Source organism: Tauraco erythrolophus, chromosome 1 (assembly GCF_009769465.1).
Source record: "Tauraco erythrolophus isolate bTauEry1 chromosome 1, bTauEry1.pri, whole genome shotgun sequence".
In the NCBI taxonomy this organism is placed as follows: domain Eukaryota; kingdom Metazoa; phylum Chordata; class Aves; order Musophagiformes; family Musophagidae; genus Tauraco; species Tauraco erythrolophus.
The window spans coordinates 57676861-57690040 of NC_141465.1; positions in this window are offsets into that span (position 1 = coordinate 57676861).

Here is a 13180-nt window from a genome sequence, read left to right on the forward strand (position 1 = left end):
CGCCCTGGAAGCGGAGGGAGAAACTAACTTCAACCTTGTTCTTATAGGCACACACTTAATCCAACACCTCTAATGCTAAGTGAGATGAATCCCACCCTGGATGTTGGTTAGGTTACATTCTTTCTCCTTGATTCTGAACTAGCATTTGAGTCCACATTTCCTTGTACGAATTCAAGGCTTTGTTCATGGATCCTACAAGGAAGATTAACAGGTTTATGCTGTTCGCAGTCATGAACCCGAAGTGAATTGCATCCCAGTCATCTCTGCATGTCCCATTAACTCCTCGCGAAGATACTCTTTCCTAAACTACTGCTGCCAGACCATCATCTCAGGTAGCCTGAGATGTAAACCTGTAAATCTATGTAGCCCCTGCGCCTAAGTTGAGGGATATTGCATGTGGTGACACAGATAGAAAGAGCTGATGGACTTCCTAGGCTTGAGCTCCCTCTTTGATATAGTCTCACTTTGCTACATAAGACTATAGTGAGTACTGAGACTCAGTGACATTACAACTCATCTTATTTGTTTTAGGATACCTAAATTGCTTTCTGGAGTTACCAGCCTTTCTCTGTTGAAGCATGTGCGATGCAAACTTAGATTAGCTGCCTAATTTTTAGGCATTGTGTAATGAATACTAGAGTATATACAGAAGAGAAATGGGAAGCATGGTAACACATTGTTGGCACTCCAGGAGGTATCATGAGCTTCTACTCCAGCAGTTGCCTTGCGTTTTTGATGAGATTAGCACTAAGTTATGTGCCAGCATAGCCAGAGTACTAAAAGCATCATGAGCTGACTTCATTTTGTCTGTGCCAGTTGAGTTTACCTTTGGGGAAGTCATCTGGCAGTTAGGTTGTGTTCACTGCAGAGCATGTGGACAGAATAACTTCATTAAAATCACACTTTGTACTACTTCTGTATTATTTAATGTTATTTTCCAAAACAAAAATGATGAAGTCTAATAAGGACAGTTTTATAAGAGAAGTTGTTTTTTTTTTCGGATTTGTGTTTTTTTTGAGGGGTTTCCTGTTTTGTTTTGGCTTGGTTTGGTTTGTTTTTTAAATTCCATAGCAAATAATTGAACTTCAACTTCTTTGAACTTTTTTATGGCATTCCAGAACAGGCTTGTACCAATTTGTCACTTCCTTATTAAACTGGTGCATGTACTTACGTACTTTGGTCAGGACAGATGTCAAATAAATAAATAAACTGTGCTTATTGTCTATCTGTCAAAAAGTATATGACTTTCCTAGTATGACTCTTTGTGGCAAATTGCCTCCAACCACAACTCTCATCTTCATGGTTAGATTTCACCAAAATGTGATTCTATCCTCGGCCTGACTTTACTTATATGAAAAAGTACACATTTTCTTCATTTTCAATTTCAATATTTGACTCTTAGCTACTCTTTCAGAAATGCTTTAATTTCTCTTTTTCCTTTTATTTGGTGCTGATCTACACATACATGTGAAAGCCATTCTTGAGCTTCTGACTCATGCTCAAAGGCTGCAGCTTCAGTGAACAACAGACACAAATATGAATAAGGGGGAAAAAAAACTTATTCTTTACAGTAAAATATGACTGGTCAACAACCCCTAATTCCCAGTTACCATTTATGGACCCCTTTTCTGGGAAAGGTTCCATCAAGCTACTCAGATGCTTGGCTTGAGCCATTAGCCAAATCTTCAGGAGCGTTGAAGATCTTCTCTTAGGACACATTGAACTCAAAGCCCTGACAGATTAATCCCAGAGTTCGCTACTGTTCCTAATCACTGGTTAAAAATGTAGAAAACAATTCGCATCACTAGAAATATGAAGCTGCTCATATCACTATGCTCTGCTTAGATAACACAATAAAAAACTACTTGGAATTCTTATTTCCAGCACAATATCAAGCTCAACACAAGTTTGCTACCATAGCACAGAAGTGAAAAGAAAGCTAGTAAAAACATAGATGTTCCATAATTTTTTTCCCTTATGCAAAATAATACTTCCTCACTTCTATTTTTTTCCCCCTTTTTCCTTGAGAAGTCTTTGTTCTCTTTGTAAGTCCTATCAGATCCAAGTGATCTTTTCTTCCTCAACTCACAAGACTGTCAGTGTGTAGGTAGTTCTTAAAGGTACTGTATGCCAGTAAGATTGTCTCAGCAACTAGAAAGCATGTAAAGAAATTTCTCTTTGCTTTCCAGAGACATCTTGAACTTTTATTTCATAGCTCTGTATTATGGGAGGAGCAGAGACAGTCAGAATACGATGCATGCATGCCTACATTCACAAGGGGAAGAGATGTTATACATATTTTGGTTTTTCTGCTGCCATGTCTTCACAAACTGGCACCTATCATGTCTGCAGAGACAGAAGTTGAAAATGCTGCCATCCATCATGTCTCTCAGTAAACTTTAGATGAGTGTTTTAAGCCATTCATATTCTTTCTATTAAAATCTCTATTGTACTAAGTTATGAATACATTTTGTAAGCAAATCTGTTTCTGTGAGACTGCACACACAGAAGAATGAAATCTTTTGTGTCTAAGTTGACGGTTCATGGCCAGTTTGTATGAACTTAAGTTATTTAAAGAGTGGCAAACATTCTTCTTTATGCCTGAATTCTCAATAGCAAAATTATTTTTTTCCCTTCCTAGTGTAAAGTTCCTTTAGTTTCAGAAAGTATTCAGAGATCTTTATTTGAGTAGTGAAAGTAATTCCACCTAAAGAACTTGCAATCCATGCGGATTTAATGAGACTTTGTTTCCTTTTCAGTATCTTGATTTTTCATGCTAGCCCAGATACTTACAATGTCCTGTCTCATTTCTGTAAAAATAGGGGATTTCCGTCTATACTGAGTGCATTAAGAGTGTGGATAATATGCTTTCAATGCATGCAAGCTTCAAAGACTGTAAGAACTATCACGTCATCAAAATGCAATAGAATATCAAGAATTGAATAACCTGTCAGCAGTCATTGAGCATGTACAACATGAATGAAAACGATTCATTCTGCAACAGCAAAGCGAAGTGTTGTTACTAGCTTCAAAGCATCTTTTAATTTCTAGCGTTTCGTTTCCATAGTGTATTTGGTTTGCGTAGCAAGGTTTTGGTAGTGGGCAGTGTGTGTGTGTGTACAGGGGTGACTTCTGTGAGAAGCTGCTAGAAGCTTCCCCTATGTCTGATAGAGCCAGTGCCAGCTGGCTCCAAGACAGACCTGACACTGGCCAAAGCCGAGCCAAACATCAATGGTGGTAGTGCCTCTGGGATAACATATTTAAGAAGAGAGAGAAAACACCTGCGCAACAGCAATTACAGCCAGAGGGAGGAGTGAGACTACGTGGGAGAAAGAACTCTGCAGATACTAAGGTCAGCGAAGAAGGAGGGGGAGAAGGTGCTGCAGGCACTGGAGCAGAGATTCCCCTGCAGCCCATAGTGAAGACCATGATGAGGCAGGCTGACACCTTGCAGCCTACGGAGGCTAATGCTGGAGCGGAGATCCACCTGCAGACCATGGAGGAGCCCACATCAGAGCAGGTGGATGCCCAAAGGAGGCTGTGACTCCATGGGAAGCCAGTGCTGGAGAAATTCAGTCTGTTCCTGAAGGACTGCACCCTATGGGAGGGATCCACACTGAAGCAGTTCATGAAGAACTGTAGCCCATGGGAAGGACTCATGCTGGAGAAGTTCATGGAGGACTGTGTCCTGTAGGAGGAGCCCCATGCTGGAGCAGAGGAAGAGTGTGAGGAGTCCTCCTCATGAGGAGGAAGGAGTGGCAGAAACAACGTGTGATGAACTGAGTGCCACATCCATTCCCTGTACCCCGGCACAACTGGTGAGGAGGAGGTAGAGAACTGGGGAATAAATTTGAGCCCGGGAAGAAGGGAGAGGTGGAGGGAAGGTGTTTTTAAGATTTGGTTTTGTTTCTCATTATCCTACTCTGATTTTGATTGGTAATAAATCAATTTAATTTTCCCTATCAAGCCTGTTTTGCCCATGTTGGTAATTGGTGAATGTTCTCTCCCTGTCCATATCTCGACCCACCAGCCTTTTCTTATATTTTCTCTCCCCTGCCCAGCTGAGAAGGGAGAGTGATAGAGTGGCTTTGGTGGGCACTTGGCATCCAGTCAAGGTCAACCCACCACACACAGTGAAAGCCAGCAGAAAATATTCAAGGCATAGTGTCATTTTGGAGAGTCGATTATGATACAAGTCAGCTTCACCAGAAAACAACAGAAAAATAATTAATTTTAAATATAGGCAATTTTATTTTATTTTTTTTTTAAAGTTAACACAGACAGAATACTTTGATGTTTCACACATTGTGAAATAGTTTAATTCGTTGTGTTCATCCCGTGGGGCATGGTCAGGCTTCTCCTTGCTTGTTCTCTGTGAAGCAATGATTGTTTCTGTAAATGCGGTCCAGTTTCAGCTGGATAAATCTTATAGGATATCAATCCTTATATCAACAAGTCTTGCCTTTTACCTGAGGTACTTTTCAATGGTTAATCACAAATAATTTGACATTTTTTTCAAATGTAAAATATAGGTGTTCTTTTATTTTTGTTTTTGTAATTACTCATTCACATTATTCACAAGGTGTTATTTTGATTTTCATTATTCAGAAGAATATTCAAAATTTCTGCATCAAATACTGAAAGAAAGATACACTAAGAAATCTAGTAACTGTAGAATTCGGTGTGTGTGAGTGTCATGTGTATGCAGGCAAGTGGGTGTTTATACCTATCTCTGTGATTAGTCAGGCAATAGTTTCGTGTTCTGTTTGAAATAGGTAGATTACATGCAGAATATTATGCAACAGCATGATACTAAACTTCCCATAATGACTGTGCAAAACTGTAAGAAAATTGAAAATCAAACAGTACTAGACTATTTCATAGTATTTTATACCTTGTTCAATCTTCTTATGCGTAAGAGAGCATAGCATTTGGCAAGCCAGCCTGGAAATAAAGTTTAAAAACAGTTAGCCTGTCTTTCTCAGAGAAGACAGAAAATACAGGCAAACTTGATTATCTGAACTATCTGTCAGAGTCTGAATTTAAATTTTTTTAATAACGTTTTTTCTGTACGGAAGTAATGCTTGTATGATCAGTATATGGATTTATCCATGCATAGATCCTTTTTTCTTATTATTGTTTATTCTTTGAATTTATTGGTCCATTTCAGTCACACTAAATCAATTCTTTAGTCATTAAGAACATTTCTGGATTAAATTTCTGTCTGTACAGAAAGAACAGACTGTATCTAAACCACACTACTGGCACTTAAACCCAAGAAGGTCATCAGTTTGCTTTAAAGTGAGAAGGAGAAGAAAAATAGCAGATGCAGAAACACACATGGTTTGGAAATTTCATGATTGATAGGCAATGCTGTTGCACCAGGATAAAATAAAAATGATAGCATGGGTCATGCTGCTGTTAAATTAGCCACCTGTTACAGAGCATCTAGAATCAAATCAAATGAAAAAACTAACCACCTCAGTAGTTAACATGAATCTGAATTGATTGAAATTTCAGGACCAACTAAAACCACTATAGTTTAAGTTTACATTTATCAGCTACACATACACGATAGCAACAATGACTGCAATATAGACAGATTAAAAGCACTGAAACCAGAAAACAATATGGAAACTCAAATGGACTGGAAAAATACCATATGTGGCTGCAATATAAAGAACAAACTCCTAGACATCATCAATAACCGTTTCATACTCTAACTGGCCTGCATCCCATTTCAGAAGATGCAAACCTTTAACTGGTTTTCAGTAGCACCCAGAATATTGTTCAAAATCCTACAGCTGAAGAGGTTGCCATTGCATTGATTCAACAATCTCACAGGCTCCAAAAGTAAAAAAAATTTAAGAACTTGTGCTTAACAGTAAGAAGGTGATTGACATAAAAATATAACAAAAATTGTTAAAAAGAGACTAAAAAAGCAGCTGAGAGAATTAAATCTTTGCAAGTTATATCAACACAATTAAGTATATCATGTTAGAACCAAGAGGTCAAAACATACCAACTGATAGTCCTGAGAAAGAGCAAAAGGAAGCTAGCAGGACTAAACAGCCGAGAAAGGGAAGAAGGTTCTCAGAAGTAAAATGGCCTTCTTTCAGAAGCTGAAGTCCTGTCAAACTGTAGAAAATAAAAAAGGCTCATAAACTTGATTAGATGAAATACAAAAATACAATAGAGTAGACTAAAAAAAGATTGTAAGGAATAACTAGTAAAAAGAAGAAAAAATCTAATGAATCTTCAAACGCTGCAGGAGCCAGGAGTCTCCCAGAGAACTGTTGATGACCAGGAGACAAATTCATACACAAACCCTCATTCTCCTACATTCTTTTTGCTATGGTTAATAGCTTCTATATAGTGTGGTTAAACTGGTATTTTAGCCAAAGTTCTCATCTGCATGAGAAAGAAGACTTTACTTTTATAATACAAGTGGCAGAAATCTAATTGCAGTGAGGAGCGACTCGGTTACCATTTCTTGACATAAAATGCAGTTATTGGCAATGAATTGGGATTGAATTACTGGCTAGTTTTTACCCAATCATAAGGTTTTGGGTTTTGTTTTTTGTTTTTCTTTTTAAATTGATACTACATTCTAGGTTTTTCAAAACTGATCTTTCCTCCTGGAAGATATATTGAATATTAGGTCTAAATTCACAATGCTTTTATATATTTGATGATCATTGAGAAGTATTATAAACAGCAGACATAAAGAACTATAATCACTCACTATTAACTCTACTCAGGGACATGTTTGTTCTTCCAGTCTTGTGACTTATTCCTCCCTCCTTTTCTCCCTTTCTTCCTTCCTACATAAAAGCAATATAAATTAAAATAGTATGGATTTATCACTGCTACATTCCTACAAATGATTTAACTGTTCAACTGATGTTGTTTAATATGGAGCCTGAGGTAAATAATTTTTAAAAAATACGAAACACACTGCTCTAGGGAAATTAGCATGCTTATGTTTCTGACATAACTACAAAAGAAAGTAATTATGTCTATCATAATTTGTTTAAGAAATCTTTGTCTGTGGTCATAAATAAATTGAAACAATAGATGTTCTCCTCCCCCTTGTGAACGTGGTCAAGTAAATGTGAGGGTCAGACATTTGGGGGCAATGCCTGACCCACCCTTGAGTCACTATACTGAGGACAGACTTATCAAAAGTTTGCAAGAACCAGCAACTGATATCACACGAGTCTTTAGGGAAGATTGCATATTGGATATCAGCACTGATGAGCGAAGATCTATATTTTGCTTTCTTCTAAAAGCTAATGTTCCATTTCCTTGACTAAAAGCCCTTAAATAGGAGACTGATTTGCCTCAGCTTTTTACAACATTGATGGGAAAGCTGCACAGAGAGAGCTGAGAGCTATCATGCTGCTGTTTTCTGATTTATTGATGTTCAACATTCTTCTGTGACCGCAGGATAACTTTTGTTTGCATTTCTTAGAAACTTGACATTATACCAGCACACTTCACTCATTTGTCATATCAATATTCCTTTCCCATTTGCTTTGGTTATAAAACTGAAATTAAATCAGTATGGACCCCCCCCGTATGTTTTTTCTCTGACATAATTGCCACAGTCTTCTGTCTCTGTTTTATTCTCATAATGCTTCTCAATATTTCTGATTGTACTCAGTCTTCCTCCTCTTAGGATACTATTTAGGCCTCAACAGAAGGATGAGGAGGTAACTATCCCAAATAACTAAAATTTGGCAGTCAAGATACCCTATGGCATACATAAAACTGATGGTTCTGTCTCTGGTTTCAATTCCAGGATGCCAAAGAGGACCTCTTGCATCTCAGATGCTTGTCTTTATCACTGAGCTATTCACTATTCTAAGAAAGATTTCAAAGGGTTTTCAAGTAAAAAAACTCCGAGATCTTTGAGCTTATTGAAATTTAGACCATGAGGATATATTCAACTCCTTAAAGCTTTCACTACAAAAGAAAATTGTTAAACATCAAGTTTAAATTAATAAATCCTGCTTGAAGGAGTTATTGTTGCAACAGTGATCTTGGTTTTGTTCCCTTTTTGATCCACTGGGAAGTATGAGTTTTCTGGTCTAGATGCAAGGGGAAAAAATTCAGGAGCAGCTGTGTGAAGTCCATTCCAGCAACAGCTGGCTTATGGAAGGAATAGGGGCCTAAAAATGGCTGTTTCACTCACTTGAGTCCAAGTATACTCCCTTGGTATATTTTAATGTTAAAGTTTCATTTAGCAAAGTCAAATTAGATGCTTGGTCTAGCTATAACCAAAATTCTTGAATGTAAATCAGTCACTAGTGAAGCATTAGGCAGTTCACAAGCAAGGTGCAGTAATGACAGCCAGAACCATCATCTGCTCCTGGCAGACAAGAAGTTCATTGTTTTTTCTCCATTGTCACTATCGTTGGGATAAGGAAGCCTAATGTAGTTTTATAAGCAAATAATTTAGGAGAACAATTTAACTTTTCTAATTCCATGAGGGGCAGAGATCTTCCTAGGTTTCCTAGGAAGCCCAGCAGAATAAAAGCACTAGTAGTAACAGCTGCATGGAAAGGAGGAAGAGAAAATATTCACTAACTGTTGGAGTGAATACAGTTTAACGTAACTATTTGAGGATGCATTTTTAATATCTCATGGCAAAGACACTGAAAATTCTTCATTTAAACGTTTAGGTAGGGATGATCAGTAAGTCTTGTGGTGTATAGATTGTCTCATTTTTTATTCCTTTCCAAGGTGCATATGAATTATCCACAACAGTCTTCATACAACACCTAGCCCATCAGATGTAAAGCTGACAGATCTTGATGACCTTTCAACATCAACTGAACAGGACAGAGTGAATTGATTGTCTTTTGGCTATTCAAACAGCAGCTGGGGAAAAAAAAACTGAAAACACTCAAATATAACCAGTTTTCATGGTATGTGTTCAGAAATATTTTATTACCTCAAAATATTGTTCGTATTGCCAAAGCTGGATATGAATTACTGTAAAAATATTTTAGGATGAGCAGGATTAATATTTCTTCTTTGAGAAGAACTTCTTCCAGACATACTACATTTTTCACTTGAATAAACAAGAATTACACTCATTTAATTGCATTGATTTAATATACTTGGAATGTAGAGGATGAAAGCAAAATTAGTATTGTACCTAAGCATTATCAAAAGTGCTTTATGGCTTGTAAAATAAGCACAGGTATAACACCCTTAACTATAGTTTTATTACCTTTATTATATCAAGAGTTAGAAGCTTGGGGAAAATTTATATTTTTCTCCATTAACTATTCAAGTGAAACAGATTCCACTTTCCTCAGAAGACAGACCAATAAAACATAGCCTTTGTTCTAAGAAAAGGAGTGCATGAAAAACTAATATTGAAGTACAAACCATTAGTCCATGGTAAAGTTGCCAAATAACCATTCCTTGAACCAAAGGATGACCACCTGCATTTACTTTTCCAGAAATAACTGCATACCATCAGATAGCACTTATGAACAAAATGTGACTGAGAAGGTAATCATTGAGTATTTACTATGATCTTCACCCCTAAAGAGCCTCACATTTCTGAGCTATGTTTGTTTTTTCCAGATCTTAGTCTAGGTACACGGTTCACCCCTGCCTTGACTCCAGCTTGCCATGAGACCTAGGTGCAATTAAGAGCTCATACTTATTGCCTTAGATTTCGTAGGAAAGAAACCTGCAAGAGTGGTCCAATCTAGGAGCCGTGAGGCACTCCAAAGAGTTTCCAGTGTCCTGTAACACTCGTACATTTCAAGACAAATTTTACAGTGCAGCGTCACTGGCGAAAGGAGCTGAAAGCTCAGTCAGAGTCTTTGTGGAGTTACCATTTAATCGTAGTGTTCAAGGTGTCCTCGTTACCATCCCAAACTCCTTTGCATTTATGCCAAATAAGTAGCAGAGAGCATGATAACTGAATTGTTCCATTCCTGACACAGTTATGCAAGCAAAATCAACGGTCTAACCTATCGTACAAGGAAAAAATGTGAATTCTACAACTTACTGCCATGCAGGTTCAGAACCTTCCTTTATTAGTTAGTTTTCTGTAAACTGTTATAGTACATTGTCAAATTAATTGCAATGTAGTCTGGCTGAAGAGAATGCTGAGATTTCTTTTCCTTGCCACCCATCACTTCTTGGAATCATTTCATCACGGACACCTCATGAATTGTTTCACCACACAGGTCTCCCTCCAGTGCTGGCCCACTCTGTCCTAATACCTGCTTTGAGAAATTGCTGCTGTCTTCCTCTAATTACTACAGCGACTTTTTTCCCCTTCTCTAAAAATTCAGTTGCTCAGTTGCAAGCTTCTTACTCCAGAAGAGAAGCATGCATAATTTAAAAGAGATATAGTATTACAAAACAATCCCAGGTTCATTTCAATCATATTATAAGAAAGTCAGTCAAGAAAATAGAGTTTTGCGTATAATATTTTTGTGGATGTCAATGGTCCTGAGACAGTGAAGAGTCAAAAATGAAGCCTCCGTTCTAGATACTTACAGCCTGTTCCATGTACCAAACATTGTTCTTGAATTTTCTATCAAAAGAGGGCACAAAATAGAGAAAGATCCACTTTTTGCCATTTTTTATTATTATCTTGTATCTTCACTATGGGGAAAGGTGAAGTAATTTAATATGGCTACTTCTTATCAGCTTATTGGAGAACTTATTTCTGTCAAGGCTATACATTTTTTGCTTTTTGGAGAAAGCTGTTGAGATTTTCAAGAGATGAGACAGGTTATGGCAAATGCTGTAAGAGATCCAAAATAGATAGAAACCATATAAATGAAATATGAAATATTATTTAAATATACAAATATATAAAAATGCCATTGAATTCTTATGTATATCTTCCAGCCCACATTTATTTTCCATGTCATTTCAATTGAACGTTTTTAACCTCACTTTCTGGAATAGTGGGGGGAGTAAAACTATCAATATAAAATGAGCAGAATTGAAACCAGTTTTCCTGTAGAGGACTTATTGATTATACCTCTAGTGTGTGTTATATCCTTTCATCTTAAAAGGCACCATTATTTTTTCCACATCTTTTTATTTTAGTAAAAATTTAAAAAAAAAATCTGGTTTACTGTCTGCCTACGTGACCAAAATTTAGAACTACCAAGGATTTCTACCAGTGATTTTTAAGATTAAAAACTTTTTCTTCTTTGTTTGAGTCATCGTTTAACCCCAATGGACAGCTCAGCACCACCCACTCATTCGCCCACAGTGAGATGGGGGAGAGAATCAGAAGGGCAAAAGCGAGACAACATGTGGGTGGAGATAAAGACAGTTTACTAAGTAAAGCAAAAGCCATGCGCACAAGCAAAGCAAAATAAGGAATTCATTCACTGCTTCCCATCGACAGGCAGATGTTGAGCCATCTGCAGGAAAGCAGGGCTCCAGCACATGTAATGGTGACTTGGGAAGACAAACGCCATCACTCCAAACATCCACCCCTTCCTTCTTCTCCCCTCAGATTTATATGCTGAGGCTGGCATCATACAGTATAGAATGTCCCATTGGTCAGTTGGGGTCAGCTGTCCCAGCTGAGTCTCCTTCCAACTCCTTGTGCACCCCCAGCCTGCTCGCTGGTGGGGTGGTATGAGAAGCAGAAAAGGCCTTGACTCTGCATAAGCACTGCTCAGCAGTAACTAAAACATCCCTGTGTTATCAACACTGCTTCCAGCACAAATCCAAAACATAGCCCCATAGTAGCTACTATGAAGAAAATTAACTCTATTTCAGCCAAAACCAGTATAGCTTGTTATGATCTTCAGTTTCATTGTCTGTTTCTAATGCTCCCTGTTTGGCACAATATCGGTGAGTGAATCTGTTCCTTCTAAAATAATGAAAATCCCAATCCAATGGTTCCTGATGCTTTATATCAGCTTTTTTTTCTGTAAACAGAGAAGATTGAACCCAAATGAAAGGACACAGGAGGGTTAAGAACATTATTCACATTATATCAGAAATAATGCAGACTTGTGTTCTACAGTGAGAGATTTATCATATAGATATATCCATATACAGAAGAGACATACTCCTGTACAGAAGAGAGATAAATGCATGTATGGAAGAAGGAATAACAATCTACATTGTGCTAGAGCATATCTGTTGCCCAAGTATGTCCAACAATGACTCACTGTTATGATGTAAAATCACTTCAGGATTCATGTCTGTTACATGTCTGCTAATAGGACAGAAAACATACATTCAGACAAAAGCTTTTAAACCTTTTGTTTCCACATGTCTCTTCTGCCCTTGAAAGGATAGAAAGCAGCCAATGCTTCATTTTCCTTTCTTTTTTTTTTCCTAATGAAAAGTTGATTTAGGTCCAGTTTAAATTAAGGGTGGCAAAGTAGCTTGCACAGTCAGCAGTTCCAACAGCCAGCCTGCCTGGTGAGTTTTTGCTGAGCTGAAATATTCTGCTTTGAAAAATAAATCATTCATTGTCATAACACTCATTGTCAACATGTGTGACCTCTCTATTTGTCAGCTGTGAGTTTCCTTGTTACTGTGTGTTACAAGGTACCAGGTGCTTTTGACGGTCTGTTTGATATTAATACCAGAATGTAAATAAATTTGTTTTGCAGGTGATTTTAATGACATAAAAAATTCCTAACATAAAGTATTAAAATTGATTCTATTCTATACCTCTGAGCTTGCAAACTACCCTAAGGTACCATTAAAAAATTACATGAGATATTTAAAAGATAGCAAGAGAGGCAGAAAAATATTGGTGTGTGTTTGAAGGAAAACTGAGTCAGAGTCTTTAAAGGGGTAGAACTTCACTGGCTTAACACAGAGGTAATATATAAAGTGCTCCCATACGGGAACGATCTGCCTCAGCTACTCTGTAGGAGTAAAGACAAGCAGCTGTCTCACCTACAACCTTGTCTTCTCCAAACCGAACAGAATCTTGGCATCTTGCAGAACATGGAAACAGCAGAAAAAATGGAATCCAAAGATCTGTGCTAGATCTGTCATTTCATTCAGTGGGTCTAGTTTTCACTCGTCTCACATATTTCAATATTGTAGTCAACCACTCTTTTCTGTAATTATAGATTTTATGGTTTGCATTTACAGGCTTATGAAGAGGAGTGATAAAAGACCTTCAAACTGATTGCACACAACACAGAGACTG